We start from the raw sequence: 16,415 nt of genomic DNA, 5'->3' as shown, positions 1-16,415 counted from the left end.
CAACAGCCCTAAACCCTGCTCTATCCTGTGCCAACCTTACTGTCTCTGACACACCTACCCCCATTACCCCAGTCACAAAATCAATCCATCTCATCAAGGATCTTCCTCTCTTGTGCTGTCCCCCCTAACTCACAAGCATGATGTCCCTCTCCAAGGACTGGTCTCTCCTTACAACATCTCCAAAGTATGTCAGACAAAGCTTCAGAACCCTTGCCTCCAAGGAGCAGCCTGGTCTCACCCTCTCTAAGACAAACCTATTTGTTCTCTTTGCAGTCCATGGTATATTCAATACTCTTCTCCAGCACCACAGCTCAAAGACATCAGTTCCCTTTTCATTGCCCAGCTTTCTGATGCATAGCAAGTAATTGCAAAGACTGTGACGTGAATCAAGAGCACCTTAGTCTCCAGACTAACATCGTTGCTCTTCAATACTTTGGAGAATTCTCTGACAGCTGAAAGCAGGCAGTACTAGAGGAATGTCTATCTGTATTTCATTGACTATGCAAAGGCATTTGACCATGTGCATCACAACAAACTGTAGCTGATTCTGAGACAAACGGGAATCCCAAAGCACATGGTTGTGCTTATGTGAAGGTGGGTAATTAGAGTATCTAAATAATCTGGGAACAGAGAAATATATTCTGTAGTTAACATAATGGCATCAGTACAATGAAACTGACAGCAGAAAATACTGAGTTAAATCTTTAGCAACTATACTATAGCAAATTATGGGTCTGTGCAGATGTTTCCACACAGCCCTAATTATGCTTAAATTATGCTTATTGTTTTATTGTCTAGGAGAGGGTTAATTGGTCTTAACTTGGAAACTTGACTCTTTATTCTTTTAACTGTTTACCACTGCTATTAGGGCGAGTCTTTCCTGAGGCTCAGTGTCAGCGGGATGGATGCATGCGGCCTCTGGAGCCTGGAAGGAGAGGCAAGTTGGGAACACTAGGGTCTTTGTGGCTTTCTTTTTGCCCAAGTGAATGGCCACAGAGTGGACTTGCTACATGAATTAGGGGTCTCTGGTGACTCTAATCCGTGGCCCACAGGCCTGTTACTAATTTTTTTTTTGTTTAAACATTCTTCTAGGTCATATAGCCCTGGTGTATCCACTTGCCATACAGAGGTAACTTGTGGTTGCTGTGAAGTTGAACACTGTGACACTGATGTGTTAAATGCGATAATAGTTACCCATGGATGGTGTTAGGTGGAGTTCCCCGATTAAAACAAACTTGGAAACAGGAGTGGCATCCACTTCCATAAATAGCTTGCCTCTGAAACTTGCCTATGAACCCGGAGAAAGGATGAAAGTCATGCAAGTGTCGAGGACTTTTCGTTCTTAGGGTCATTATATGTTGCCTATGACTTGATGGCACTTAGCAACAACAATTGTTTGTGAATTTCATTATCACAGAGATACCTTTGCCTTTGGAGTTACTAAAGCATAAAGCTTCTGGAAAATTTCTTTTTCTAGTTTGTTTTTTGTTTTGTTTGTTTTGTTTTGTTTTGTTTTGTTTCTCTTAACAAAATACTGGTACTTAATCTAGCAAGCAAACACTTTTCTTTCAGATTCTGGTGTTGGATAATCAGACATAGATACAAGAAGCTGTAGGAGAGAGCTATCTCTAATTTTACAAAAAGCTGTAAGGAGAGACTTTTGATTTTGAAGTTATTCTTTCTTTATGTTTACATTTTTAACTTTATATTTTCACTGAAGAAAAATGTCTTAAAAGAAAAAGTAGATTTGAGAGAACTACTTTTGCATTAAGAACTTAATTAGGCTACCTCTCACATCAACAGCAACTCAAGGTTCAGCTAGTAAGAGGGGGAATACTGATTCACATTTGCAGGGCAATACAGTATCCTGGACTTTGTCAGCTAGACCTGGCTATCACTCCTTTAATCGCTATTGTAGAAGTCTGATGCTCTGGCTGGCCTTGAAGGAGTCAACAGTATGCCTCACTTTGGAACACTGATGAGGCTTAGTCCTTGGAAGCCACATGGCAGTAGTGGTCTCTAGTTTTGATGCTGAATCCTGAAGTTGCTGTGAATAAGGCACATTCTCTCACTCAGGTATGTCACAAACACACTTTGCTTTAGACGGTTTAAAGAAAGGCTTATTAACTCTTTAGACATTGACAGACTATGCCAATTTGTATTGTAAAGGAATTTCTTATATACTGGCCACTTAATTTAGCAGAGTCAAACCCATAAAGTTAATGATGCCCCCATCTACACAGACAAAATAATAAGAGTATTTATTTGTAGAGGGAGTGAAAGAAGAAAATAAGAGTACATCGCCACTTACAGAAACACTAACTGTGAAAGAACTTTACAAGCAAGCCCAGGGATCTCAGGTTGGCGTTGCAGGGAAGGGACAAATACCATCTAGAAGTCAAAGATGAGTTGGCAGCATGAGGCAGCATGATGGGATGGCACAAAGAGGTAGGTGGTATGATGAGGTGGCCTTTAAGAGCTGTTGAAAGATCTTAAGATATATTCACTCGTCTTTCGTCAGCTCTTGTTCTATCTTCAAAATTCCTCTTATGAATAATTACCTACGCACAGTGGTGCTCTTGGCACTCCCTGAGATGAAAAGGGTTGGACTGTCACTTTTTGTTCCACGTGGCACTGATCACTGTTCCTCTTGTATCACCTCGGCATCACCATATGCTGTACTTTTCTGGTCAGCAGGAAATTGACGTTGGACAAATGAACTACTCAAGACTTGAATCAAAAGGTAACAGGAGAAAGATTCATGAGTATCCTCCTTCATTGAGTATCCTCCTGACCTATACATCCTCATAGCCTTCACTGAGAAGTTTCTCATTACATAAGCAGTAAAATATGTTAAGTGGGCTCCAAGATTTTTCACTCTTCATTCTTATTTGCTGGTCTTCCCTGCTTCCATAACTACATCTTTATCAGAAGGCATTGTCAGTCAGAGGATTAAGGTATTGCACATGCACACATGTGCACGTGCACACCCCGCATTCCACACACACCCTGTAAGACAGCGTGGTTGTGTTGTCTGCCGTAGGGCAAGGTATTCATTATCCCCAATTATACCTTTTTATAATGAATATAATTTTTAAAATTTTTAATTAAAATTTTAAAGAAAGTTTACAGAAAGACTTTGAATTCAGATCTTTGAAAAGAAAAAAAAACATTCTTTCTTTGTTATACAATCCCCACCCCACCACCAGTCCACTTTAATATGCAGCTTTTATTCTGGACTCTTGTCACTAAAATAATACCTAATCATATATTCATTTTAAACAGCTCTCTTCTTCATCTGTTTCAATGCAGTATACATTATTTATCCCCTGTTTTTCTCAGGTTCTTCCCAACCCCAATGTCAGTCCTATTTTTACAATAATGGTGCTATGCAATATTTGTCCTTTTGTGACTGAGATATCTCAGCATAATGTCCCCTATATCACACATTTTGAATAATATTTCATTTGTTCCTTGTTTTTCAATGCAACATAGTATTCCATTGTGTGAATATATCACAGTTTCTCTAGCCATTCGTTTGTTGATGGGCACTTAGGTTGTTTCTAACTCTTTGCTATTATGAACAAAGCTGCCATAAATATGAGTATGCGTATATCTGCTTGGGTGGCAGTTCTAGTTTCTTTAGGGCATATTCCCAGTAGTAGAATTTCTGGGTCAAATGGTATTTCTATTTGCAACTTTTTGAGAGAGTGCCATACAACCTTCCACAGTGGTTGCACCATTTTACACTCCCACCAACAGTGAATAAAGTTTCCAGTTTCTCCACAACTTTGCCAGCATTTGTTGTTTGCTGCTGTGTTGAATTTTGCAGTTCTTACTGGGGTGAGATGATGTCTCGTGGTTGTTTTGATTTGCATCTCTCTTAGAGCCAGGGATTTTGAACACTTCATGTGTTGTTTGCCATCTGAATGTCTTCATTGGTGAAGTTTCTGTTCGCCCATTTTGCAATTGTGCTGTTTATCTTTATCTTGTTGTAGTGCTGGAGTATAAATTCTCGATATAATTCCATTATCAGACATGTCATTACCAAATATTTTTTAGACTACGTTCTTTTAACTTAGACCACTTCTGCCTTAATCAGCTTAACCCTTACAAACTATGTCTCATAGCCCATCTGAGAATAAAAAAAAATTAGAAACTTGCACCATCCTCATGATCTCTAACTTGCTTAAGCTCATTGTTACAGTAACTTTGTCAGTCCATCTCACTGACGGTCTTCTCTTTGACTGAACCTCTACCTTTCTAGCATGATGCTTTTTTCCAAGGACTGGACCCTACTGATAATATACTCAAAGTATGTGAGATAAAGTTTTGAAATCCTGGCCTCAAAGGAGCACCCTGATTGAATTTCCTCCAAGATAAATTTGTTTGTTTGGTGTTTTTTGTTTGTTTGGGGGTATTTTGCTTGTTTGTTTGTAATTTTTCCCCAGCCCATGATGTAGGTAATACTCTATCAACACAATTCAAAGACATTTATTTTTTTTTACCTTCTTTATTAATTCTCCAACTTTTAGATGCATACAAAGCAATTGAAACTATCATAGTTGGCTAAGACCCACCTTAGTCTCTAAACTGATACCCTTGCTTTTAGCACTTCGGAGATTTCCTTAAAGGCAAAATTGTCTAGTTCCATCCATCTTCTGATTTCCTGGCTGCTGCTACCCTGGGTGTTATTTATGGATCCTAGTAAAATGAAATCATTGACATTTTTAATTTTTCTCTATTTATCATGATGTGGTCTTATTAGTCCAGTAGTGAAGCTCTTTGTTTTCTTAATGTTGAGATATGCCCCACATTGAAGATAGTCTGTGATCTTCTTCAGTAATTACTTTCAATCCACTTCACTTTCTGCAAACAAGGTTATATTATCTGTGTACTGAATGTTTTGGATGAGTTTTTCTCCAATCCTAATGCCACATTCTTTTCCACATAGTCCAGTTTCTCAAAATATTTTCTCAGTACACAGATTGAATAGGTGTAGACAAAGAATTCTACTCTGGTGCATACCTTTCCTGATTTTAACCATGCAGTGTTCCCGGGTTCTGTTGGGACAACTGCAAAGGCACAGTTTATATTGTTTAAAGAGTTATGTGCCAAAAAAAAAAATAAATAATTCTTTGTCTTGTAAAATTCAACCAGGCAATCTCTTCAATCATTTCTATCACAAATGTGATACTTTTTAAAACAATTGGTGTTAGGCTTATAGTAGCAATTTCTTCCCCTCCATATTGGTTTGCTTATAAAGTTTGTATACATTGTGTTTCACACTATTTTTTTGTTCATGTTGTATTTTGTACAATTATACCCATAAATTATGTTTAATCACGATATTAATCACAATTAGACTTTGACCATCATTACCTGTCTTTTGAGATCCCCACCAGATTTCAAAAAATACTGCATAACTTGGGAGAGACTGGAGAGCATTATGCTGAGTGAACTAACTCAGTCCCATAAGGACAAATACTGCATAAGACCATTATTTTAAAAATAGGAGGATAACTAGTAAAATGTGTGTGGAGACTCGGGGGATAAGTGGTGAGAGCAGTGGAGTGAGGGTGAGTAGTAGCAAAACCACAGCATTGACATAGTTTTTTTAACTTTAAAAAATGCCAGTCAGATTGGCTTATGGTATTGCCGCTCTAATACAACCTCAAGCTAACTAAATGCATTTGCAAGTATTTTTTCCAAATAATATCACAGTTACAGGTAAGGGGGCTTAAGAAATTGTAAGGAACACTAATCAATCCATATCAGATTTGCCTCTTAATAAATATTTGAGCTCATTTTAATTTGTAAAGTTAAATTAGGGAATAAAAAACTAATTAGAGTGAAAATGTGGCCTGAAAAAATTCATTTAATAACCACAGTTGACAAGAAATTCCATGCCTTCTGTTTATGGGCCTATTTAGCACCATTCAATGCCAACTTGTTCTCTCTATGGCCATCAAGCTGAATGCCATGTTCACATCCTTTCACATTATTCTCTATTTTGGGTTTAGAGTTAGTTAATTTGTGGCATTCTCATATCACAGAAAACAATTTTTAATATATCTACAGTAGTTAACCAAAGGATGAAATAAAGTCTTCACAAAAACAAAAAAAGAATGTGTATTCATACAGACAGATGGAATATATACATTTGCATAGAAACCAATTAAGGTAATAAATCAATTAAGGTGAGAAATTCTGAATGTTTCAAATTGCTGAAAGCATTTCTTAGATTTCTAATTACTTACATAACAACTCTTGCTGGGTTTAGTCATTCGAATTGAGTACTCCAGTCATATCTAAATTGTATATGCAATCCTGTAGGGCTGTTTATAAGTTATAGACTATCTTTACTAATTGATGTGTGATTATTGTCCCTTCAGAATTTGCTTAGCTTTTCAAATGGTGATGTATTATTGTTCTTAGGTGCCGTTCAGTCAGGTACAACTTATAGTGATGCTATGAACAAAAGATCTGAACCTAGTCCTTTTTTATGCCATCCTGACACATCCTAACACACAAGAGCCCATTGCAGCAGTCACCTCATCAATCCAACTAGTTGAGGGTCTTCCTCTTCTTTGCTTATCCACCACCCTTCCCAACATCATATCCTTCTCCAGAGAATATCACCTCCTAACAATATGCCCAAAGCATGTGAGACAAAGCATCATCATTCTTGCCTCCAAAGAACACTCCGGCTGCACCTTCTCCAAGACATATCTATTTGTTCTCTTGGCCATACATGGGATGTTCAGTGCTCTTCTCCAACACCACAGCTCAAGACATCAATTATTTTTCTGCTATCCTTATTCATTGTCCAGGTCTCAGATGGATAGTTAATAATCAGAAAGACTATGGACTGAATTAGATGCACCTTCCTGTCCTTCTCTGGCCTGGGACAGTAAACTTTGCCCAAGAGCTCCCAATAAAAAGCTTCTTTGCTTACTATTGGTTTCTGTGCCTGTTTTACATTACATTATGAACAACAGATCTAACCTTTGCTCTATCTTATGCCATCAGTACATGCTATAGTCCAAAGGTGAGTGATTTTATTCTGTGGCCTTCAGGCCTGGCTTTAATTGTTTTTGGTCAAACATTTTTCTAAGTGGTATAGCACTGGTCTGTCAATTTGTTATACAAAAGTAACTTGTGGTTTTGTGATGCTAAACACTGTGACAATGATGTGTCAAATGTGATAATGGTTACCCATAGTATACAAAGAGAGCTATTGTAATTATTATAAAGTCCTTTCCTTCATTAAATTTTGTGTAAAATATTGTACAATGTAAACACAATATTTTACATTGTTGTTTGTTGTTATGTGCCATCGAGTCGTTTACGACTCATAGCGACCCTATGTACAACAGCCCTAAATCCTGCTCTATCCTGTGCCAATCTCATTGCCTCTGACACACCCATCCTGATTACCCCAATCACTGAATCAATTCACCTCATAGAGGGTCTTCCCCTCCTGCGCTGTCCCTCCACTCTGCCCAGCATGATGTCCCTCTCCAAAGACCTGTCTCTCCTTACAACATGTCCAAAGTATGTCAGGTGAACCCCCAGAATCCTTGCCTCCAAGGAGAAGCCTGGTTTAACCCTCTCTAGGATGAATCTATTTGTTTTCTTGGCAGTCCATGGTACATTCAGTACTCTTCTCCACTACCACAGCTCAAATGAGTCAATTCTCCTTCTACCCTCCCTAGTCATTGTCCAACTCTCTGATGCATAACAAGTGATTGCAAAACCAATGGCCTGTATCAGGCACACCTTAGTCTCCAGAGAGATATCATTGCTTTTGAGTACTTTAGAGAGGTCCCTAACCACAGACTTTCCCATCGCAATACGTTTTTTTATTTCCTGGCTACTGGTGTCAAGAGTGTTTTACATTTTGTTTGTAATTTCCTTTCCTGCTTAGGGAAGGGAAAATATGTAACCAAACAGATACATAGAGAAATCTCTTTTCATGGTTCTTTGTAGCTCAACATATTAAGGCAGTTTGACATGTTTTTGTGTTATATTTTCAACTTGTACTGAAGTCTCATTTTCTCCACCGGAGTTTCACAATTAGTTTAGAGCTCAATTCTTATTTACATTGGTAGCATCCTCTTTTTTAGACAAAACTGTGCTTCATAAGGTCAAGGACTATAGCCTTCAATATGGGTTGAAGCTCAATATCAAGAAAACAAAGATTCTCACCACTGGGCCAATAGGCAACATCATGATAGAAGGTAAAGAGATTGAGATTATTAACAGCTTTCGTTTGCTTGGCTCTACTATCAACACTCTTGGTATGAACAGCCAAGAAATTAAAAAAACAAATTGCATTGGGCAAGTCTGCTGTCAGAGATTTCTCCAAAGTACTGAAGAGCAATTATGTCAGTCTGAAGACTGAGGCCCACCTGATCCAGGCCATAGTCTTTGCAATTACTTACTGTGCATCAGAAAGCTGGACAACGACTAGGGATGATAGAAGGAGAACTGATTCCTTTGAGATGTGGTGCTGGAGAAGGGTATTGAATATACCATGGATTACTAGGAAAACAAGCAAGTTCATCCTGGAGAGGATGAGATCAGGCTGTTCCCTGAAGCCAAGGGTTCTGAGGCTTTTTCTGATGTACTTTGGACCAAAGTACAAAGCAAGGCGGGACCAATTCTCGGAGCCTGACGTCATGCTTGGGAGGATGGAGGGACAGCACAAGAGACAAGGCCTTCGATGTGATGGATTGATTCAGTGACTGGTGTAATGAGGGTAGGTGTGTCAGAGACAATAAGATTGGCACAGGATAGAGCAGGGTTTAGGGCTGCTGTACATAGCGTCACCATGAGTCACAAGCAACTTGACTGCATAAAACACCAACCTATAAAATTGTTAGTGAGGAGGCTTAAGCGTATTAAACTTAAGGCAACACAATAAAGGATAGAATAATGAAATAATAAACACTTTAACTGAAAAGTCATTATTTTTTTTTCTTCCTCTGTCATCTTTATTCATTGTCCAGCTCTCTAATGCATAGCAAGTAATTGCAAAGACCATAGGTTGAATCACTATTTTTAAACTATTTGCTTTTTCTTCTTCAGGGAAACTTACTAATTCTTATATCATTTTCCTGTTATCCAAATTCTGGGCAGCTGTATCTTACTGCCTTTATATGCCTAGGATAGCTTTTTGTGCATAATAGATGTGTAGTATATTATATTTAGATCTATATCTATATCGATCTATCTGAACATTTATATCTATATCTGAATCTATCTATCTATCTATCATCTATCTATCTATCTATCTATCTATCTATCTATCTATCTATCATCTATCCCTTTTGAAATATTAGAAACAGGAATGTTAAAACTTTTATATTATCTGTCTTGAGAACTTATTCCTGTTTTATGTTCCTGACCAGAGTCCATGATCTGAGATTAGTAAATTATTTTATACTGTTCTTCAGCAGGTAACAAACAATGAAATTTCATCTCTCAAGTAAGCATACTTCTTTTCTAAGTGTGGTTACCATGGCAGTATGACACAAGTATTCATAAACTTATTTATTTTTTAGAAAAATTAAACTTAAGAAGTTTTTTAAAAATGCTATGTAAAAAAGTGAAACTTTAAAATTGAAGCAGACTAAGCTATGAACAAGGCTGGACAATGGCTAAAGATAAAACAAGAAGAATTTCCTTTGAGTTGTGATGTTTGAGAGAAGTATTAAATATTCCATAGATTATTGAGAGAATAAATAGAGCTGACTTAGAGGGAGTAGAACCATGGTGCTCCTTGGAGACAATGATTGTGACTCTGACTAACATATTTTGGACATGCTGTCAAGAAATGCCAGTTCTTGGAGAAGGACATCATACTTAGAAAGGTGGAGAGTCAGCACAGTGGGGTCAACAGTGTTGGAGATGATGAGGTTAACTCAAAATAAGATGTGGTTTAGAGCTGTTGTCCATGGAGTCACTATGAGTCAGAGTCAATTTGAGGGCACCTAACAACAACAACAACAACAAAGCTAAGAACAGCAGAAACCAAAAAATATTGAGTTCAAGGGTGATTCATCATCCAAACTAGATGATGAGTTCTTATGCAGATAGGCCCAAAGCACTATTTTCAAGCATCGAGCAAAATGAAATTTCTCTTATTGAGTTTCAGGCATGAATTCTAGTAATGATGACTTCCTTCTGTTACTTTTATCAGAAAAAATGATTGAAGATTGTATTTTTAAAATTTATTTAACAAGGGTATAGTTATCAATAGGTAGTAGCTGACTGACATCGCATTTAAATACTTACAAAAGTCTCTCTCAGTCGATCTCGTTCTCTCTGTGTTCACCATATTGTTAGTAACTCAACTCATTGCTGTTAAGTTGGAACCAACTTGTAGCTGACCCTCTAGCAGGTTTTTAGAGGCTGTAAATGGTATAGAAGAATATTTTCCACATTTTACCTGCAAAGCCACTGGTGAATTCAATCCACAGAGAGAGAACACATTTGAGTAAACAATGCCAACTCCCTGTAGTTTGTGACAAATCAAAAACCTCACTGTCACTGAGTAGAATTTGACTCACAGGAATCTTCCACTTCATGTCTGAGGTTTTAAATATTTTTGTGAAGAGACTGCCCACCTTTGCTCTATGGATTTGAATGACCAGCCTTTTTCAGTTAATAGACAAAAACATCATAAACAATGCTGGTGGAGCTGCTAGAAGTAGTTCATACATTGTCCATCTAAATTTACATGTAATGTTTTCAACCGCAAAGATAAATAATGATGAAATTTTAAAAGATATTTATAATAAAAGTTAATGGAGGGAAAACTCAAAAAGAAAAAAATATTTAATTTACATCAGCTCCAGATTCTAATGCAATCATCAGGATAAAATCCATCCTAAATCAGAGCCTATTTGTATATTATTTTTCAAGGCAAACTAGATTTAGAGAAAAGTTATATATATGGTTTCCATTTTGAAAAGAGAGATTTTACATAAGAATCAAGACATTATGTTGGCAAAAAGATATTCTAAGCTAAATTAAAAGCTCTGCTTTCTTAGAAGTCTTGATTTTTTTTTTTAAATTATATAGCTTCATTGATACATTCTCATGTGATGCAATTCACCACTGAAAATTGTGTATAATTTATTGCGTATTTGGTACATTTAATATTCAACCATCATTACAGTAATTTTATAATATTCTATTGCCTTATAAAGAAATACTGTATTTCTTAACTTTTGTTCCTTAAACCTCATGTCATCTGTCCTAAACTCAAAGCAATCATTATACATTTTACATAAATGTAATTATAAAGTAGCTGGCATTTTTTATTTATATGTTCTACTTTGCATAATGATTTCAAGAATTATTTATGTAACAGAATATATTAGAATTTCATTACTGTTTTAAGACTGAAAAATATACCACATTATGTTTATCTACTGACTTGTTTCCACATTTTTATTATTTTTAATACTGTTGTCATAAACATTTGGATATAAATTTCTGTGTAAATGCTGCTGGATTAAGTGTTCGAATTACTGGGTTATATGGTGTAGAGATTTTTAACAGCTTTTATTTGTTTATAGATAGTTTACATATATTTCTTGAAATTCATTTAATCAGTGCCTTTACTTATTTTAAAATTGAGTTATTGGTTGTTTTACTATTGATTTATAAAAATTTTTATACATTCTAGATATGATATCATTAATAAATATGCAATTTTCAAATCTCTAATTCTGTATAGTGTCTTCTTATTTTCTTAACAGTCTTCTTTGGATGTATAGATTAATTACTTGACTTTCAGTTATATTTCTTTTTTATTTTTATTTTATATAAAGTTTTATATACTTGGAAAGTTTAAATACATTGTGTTTTGTACTAGCCTTCATTCATGTTGTGTTTAATACAATCATTACGATTCATTCTATTTTATTAAATTAATTGTCATTGAAATATGCCCACCACTATCATGTCTTTCTAGAATTTTCCAGTTATATTTTATTGAGAATTATATACGCACACACACACACATACACACACATATTAATAAATACACATACATATATACACATGCACATATAAACACATGCACATATATACACACACACACATATATATATACACACACTCATGTATGCACACACACACACACACACACACACACATTCATATCAGTAGCACACTGTCTTGGATACCATCATCATATGTTAAGTTTAAAATAGAGAAATTAAGAAAAAAATAGAGAAATCTAATTTGTCCTATTTTATATTACTTGGGTCCATCCCATCTGAATTTGTAAATCTTCTAAAGAATAGATTGAGAACTTGAACGCTAATGAATGAAGACCTGAGGAACTATGGGAGGATATAAAGAATAACATCCATGGAGAATACAAAAACTCATTACAAAGACAGAGAAGGAAGAAAAGACATGAAGAGATGAATTTCAGAAGAGACTGTAAATATTGTACTAGAGCTTTGAGAAGCCAAAACAAAAAGAAGAAATGATAAAGTTAAGGAGCTGAACAGAAGATTTCAAAGGGCAGCTTGGGAAGACAAAGAGGAGTATTAACAAAATGTGCAAAGAGCTGGAGTGAAAAAATAAAAGGGGGTAAACTTGCTTGGCATTTCCAGCTGAAGGAACTGTAGAACAAATTCAAATCTAGAATAGCAATACTTAAAGATGTTATGGGAAGAATATTGAATGACCCAGAAAGCATTAAAAGAAAATGGAAGGATACACAAAGTCACTGTACCAACAAGAATTGGATTACACAGAAGAATTTCATAAAGCAATATATCATCAAGAGGCAATGGTGATGGAGGAACTTCAAGCTGCTCTGAAGGAATTGGAAAAAAACATAGGCCTAGGAATTGAATATCAATTGACATATTTCTACAGATGCTTCCTTTGATATGCTCATGAGGTGGTGCCAAGAAATTTGGAGGACAACTACTGACCAACTGACTGGAAGAGATCCATACTTATCCTCATTCCCAAAAAAGATGATCTAAAAGAGTGTGGAAATTATCAAACAGTATCACTATTATCATACACAACCAAAATCCTGCTGAAGATCACTTAAAAAAAATGAATGGAGTATTATATTAGCAAGTAACTGTTAGAAATGCAGGCTGTAGCCCTAGGGGCCACCATTGTCAATATCAGATGTATCATGACTGAAAGCAGAAGAACATCTCTTTGTATTTTATTGCAAAGGCATTTAACTGTATGTGGATCACAACAAAATATGGCTAACATTGAGAAGTATGAAAATCCCAGAACACCTGACTGTGCTATACTAAACCTATATTTGGGCCAGAAAGTAGTTGTCTGCATAAAGCAAGCAAAAACATTGCATGGTTCACAATCAGGAAAGGAGTGCTTCAGGGATGTGTCATTTCTCCATAGCTGGAATCTATATGTAGAACATTTAATTCAGGAGGCTTAACTTTATGAGGAAGAATGAGACATCAGGATTGGGGCTACCTGTGTTATGCATCAATTCTGTTCCAGACCTTGGTTTTCTCAATTACTTGTTATGCATCATAAAGCTGAATATTGACTAATAATGACATACCTTTGGGCTGTGTTGTTGTTGCTGTTATGTGCCATCAAATCACCTGCAACTCATAGTTACCCTATGCACAATAGTTCTGAATCCTGCTCTATCCTGGACCAATTCCATTGTTTCTGGCACACTTACCTTCATTATCCCAGTTACTATGTCACTTCATCTCATTCGACGTCTTCCTCCATGTGCTGTCCCTCCACCCTTCCAAACATGATGTCCTCCTCCAAGGACTCGTCCTTACTGGCCATTTGCCCAAAGTATATAAGATGAAGTCTCAAAATCTTTGCCTCCATGGAATAGCTTGTTTTCGCCCACTCCAGGACAGATCTGTTTTTGTGGCAGTTCATTGTATGCTCAATATTCTTCTCTAACACCACAATTTAAAGGCATTAATTCTTTTTCCATCCTCTGTGGTCATTGTCTGGCTCTCTAATGCATAACAGGTAATTGCAAATACCATGGTGTGAATCAGGCACACCTTAGTCTCTAAACTAAAATCATTGCTATTTAGCACTCTGGAGAGGTCCCTGACAGCAGATTTTCTTAATGTGATTCATCTTTTGATTTCCTGACTGCTGGTGCCAAGAGTGTTGATTGTGGAAACAAAGAGCTGAAATTGTTAACAATCTCAATCTCTTCTCAATCTATCATGATGCTACCAATTGACCCATTGGTGAAAACCTTTGGGTTTTTTTATATTTAGCTTCAATCCATATTGTACATTACAGTCCTTGACCCTCTGCCGCAAATGTGTCAGCCTTTCTTTAGTTTCAGCAAGCAAAGCTGTGTCATCTGCATAACATAGGTTGTAGATAAATCTTTATCCAATCATGATGTCACATTCCTCTTTATAAACTCTTGTCTCCTGAGTGATCTGTTCCACATATAAGTTGAAAAGGTATGGAGATAGAACACATCCCAGAAACACTCTTTTCCTGATTTTGAACCATGCAGTGTTTCCTCGATGTGCTCTGATGATTGCCTCCAAGTGTAGGTTTCACATGAGCACAATCAGTTGTTCTGAGATTCCCATTCTTCTCAAAGTTAGCCACAATTTCTTGTAATCCACACAGTAAAAGAGTATTGGACATAACAGGGATTGCCACAGGAAAAAAAACAACAACAAAACCCAAACAAACAAAAAAAAAACAAAAAAAAAACAAAAAAAAAATCCCACCAATTCTGTCCTAGGAAAAGTGAAATCAGGTTGCTCCTTGGAAGCAAGAATTGTGAAGTTTTGTCTTACATACTTTGGACCGTTTTAACTGGTCCCTGGAGAAGGACATCCATCATACTTGGAAAGGTGGAGAGTCTGCACAGAAGAGTTAAGTCCCTGGATGTGATAAATTGACACAGTAACTGGGACAATGTGGGGCAGTGAGACTAACTCAGGATAGAGCAGTGACCAGAGCTACTGTTCGTAGGGTTGGTATGAAAAGCAGTCTACTAGACAGCACATAACAACAATATGAATTTTATACAGTTCATCAATGTTAACAAGGAAGTTGGATAGGATTCTGATAGAAATTTAATTGCACTATAAATCAGCTTAAGAAATATTGATGTTGTAACAAGTTTAAATATTTTGACCCATGAAACAGTTTTTTTTTAAGAAAGTAGTATTTAGAGCTTCTTCAGTGTACTTAAACAATATTGTATATTTTTCAGATTTCAAAATTTACATTTATTCTGTTAAATTTGTCCCTAAGCATTTTACTATTTTTTATGTTTTTTCAAAATATTTTAATTATTATTTTAATGAAAGTTTATAGAAAGGTCGGGTTTTCATTCATTCATTGTTTCACATTTCTTCCACCCCCACTCCCTTACTCCTCTCCTAGTTCATTTTGTAATTCAACTCTTGTTCCAGGTTTTTAATTGTCATAAATATAATGCCTAATCATACATACCTTTGAAACAGTCCTTCCTTTCATCTGTTCCAGTGCAGTGTTCATTATCTACTTAATCTTTTTCTTTTCTTACTAGATGTGCTCGCCAAGTTGTGTCAAGAAATCTGGAGGACAAACACTTGGCCAACTGACTGGAAGAGATCTATATTTATTCCCATTCCAAAGAAAGGTGATCCAACAGAGTATGGAAATTATCAAACAATATCATTGATATCACATGCAAGCAAGATTCTGCTGACGATTAGCCAAAAATGACTGGAGTAGCACATGAACTGAGAACTGTCAGAAGTGCAGATTGGGTTTAGAAGGCATGGTGGTACTAGGGATATTGTAGCTAATGTTAGATGGTTCTTGGCTGAAAGCAGGGAGTTTAAAGGAATGTCTATCTGTACTTCATTGATTATGCAAAGACATTTTTACTGTGTGGATCACAACAAACTGTGGCTGACTCTGAGAAGAATGGGAATTCCAAAATATTTGATCGTGCTAATATAAAACCTATACTTGGACTAGGAGGCAGTCATCAGAACAGAGCAAGGAAAACACTGCGTAGTTCAAAATTGGAAAGGGATATGCCAAGGATGTGTCCTATCTCCATACCTTTTCAACCTATATGCATAACAAATTATCCAGGAGGCTGGGTTGTATGAGATATATGGCATCAGGATTTGAGGAAGATTCATCAACTATCTATCTATGTGGTGCAAATGACACAACCTTGCTTGCTGAAACTGAGAAGGACCTGAAGCGCTTGCTGAAAAGAGACAAGGACTCTAGCCTTCAATATGGATTGAGGCTCAATATCAAGAAGACGAAGATTCTCACCACTGGACCAGTTGGCAGCATCAGGATGGATGGTGAAGAGATTGATATTATTAACACCCTTAGTTTGCTCGGCTCCACAGTCAATACTCTTGGCACCA

Source organism: Elephantulus edwardii, unplaced genomic scaffold (genome assembly GCF_000299155.1).
Source record: "Elephantulus edwardii isolate Elephantulus edwardi_28Jun2011 unplaced genomic scaffold, EleEdw1.0 scaffold00099, whole genome shotgun sequence".
In the NCBI taxonomy this organism is placed as follows: Eukaryota; Metazoa; Chordata; class Mammalia; order Macroscelidea; family Macroscelididae; genus Elephantulus; species Elephantulus edwardii.
Note: the sequence above shows the minus strand (reverse complement) of the source record.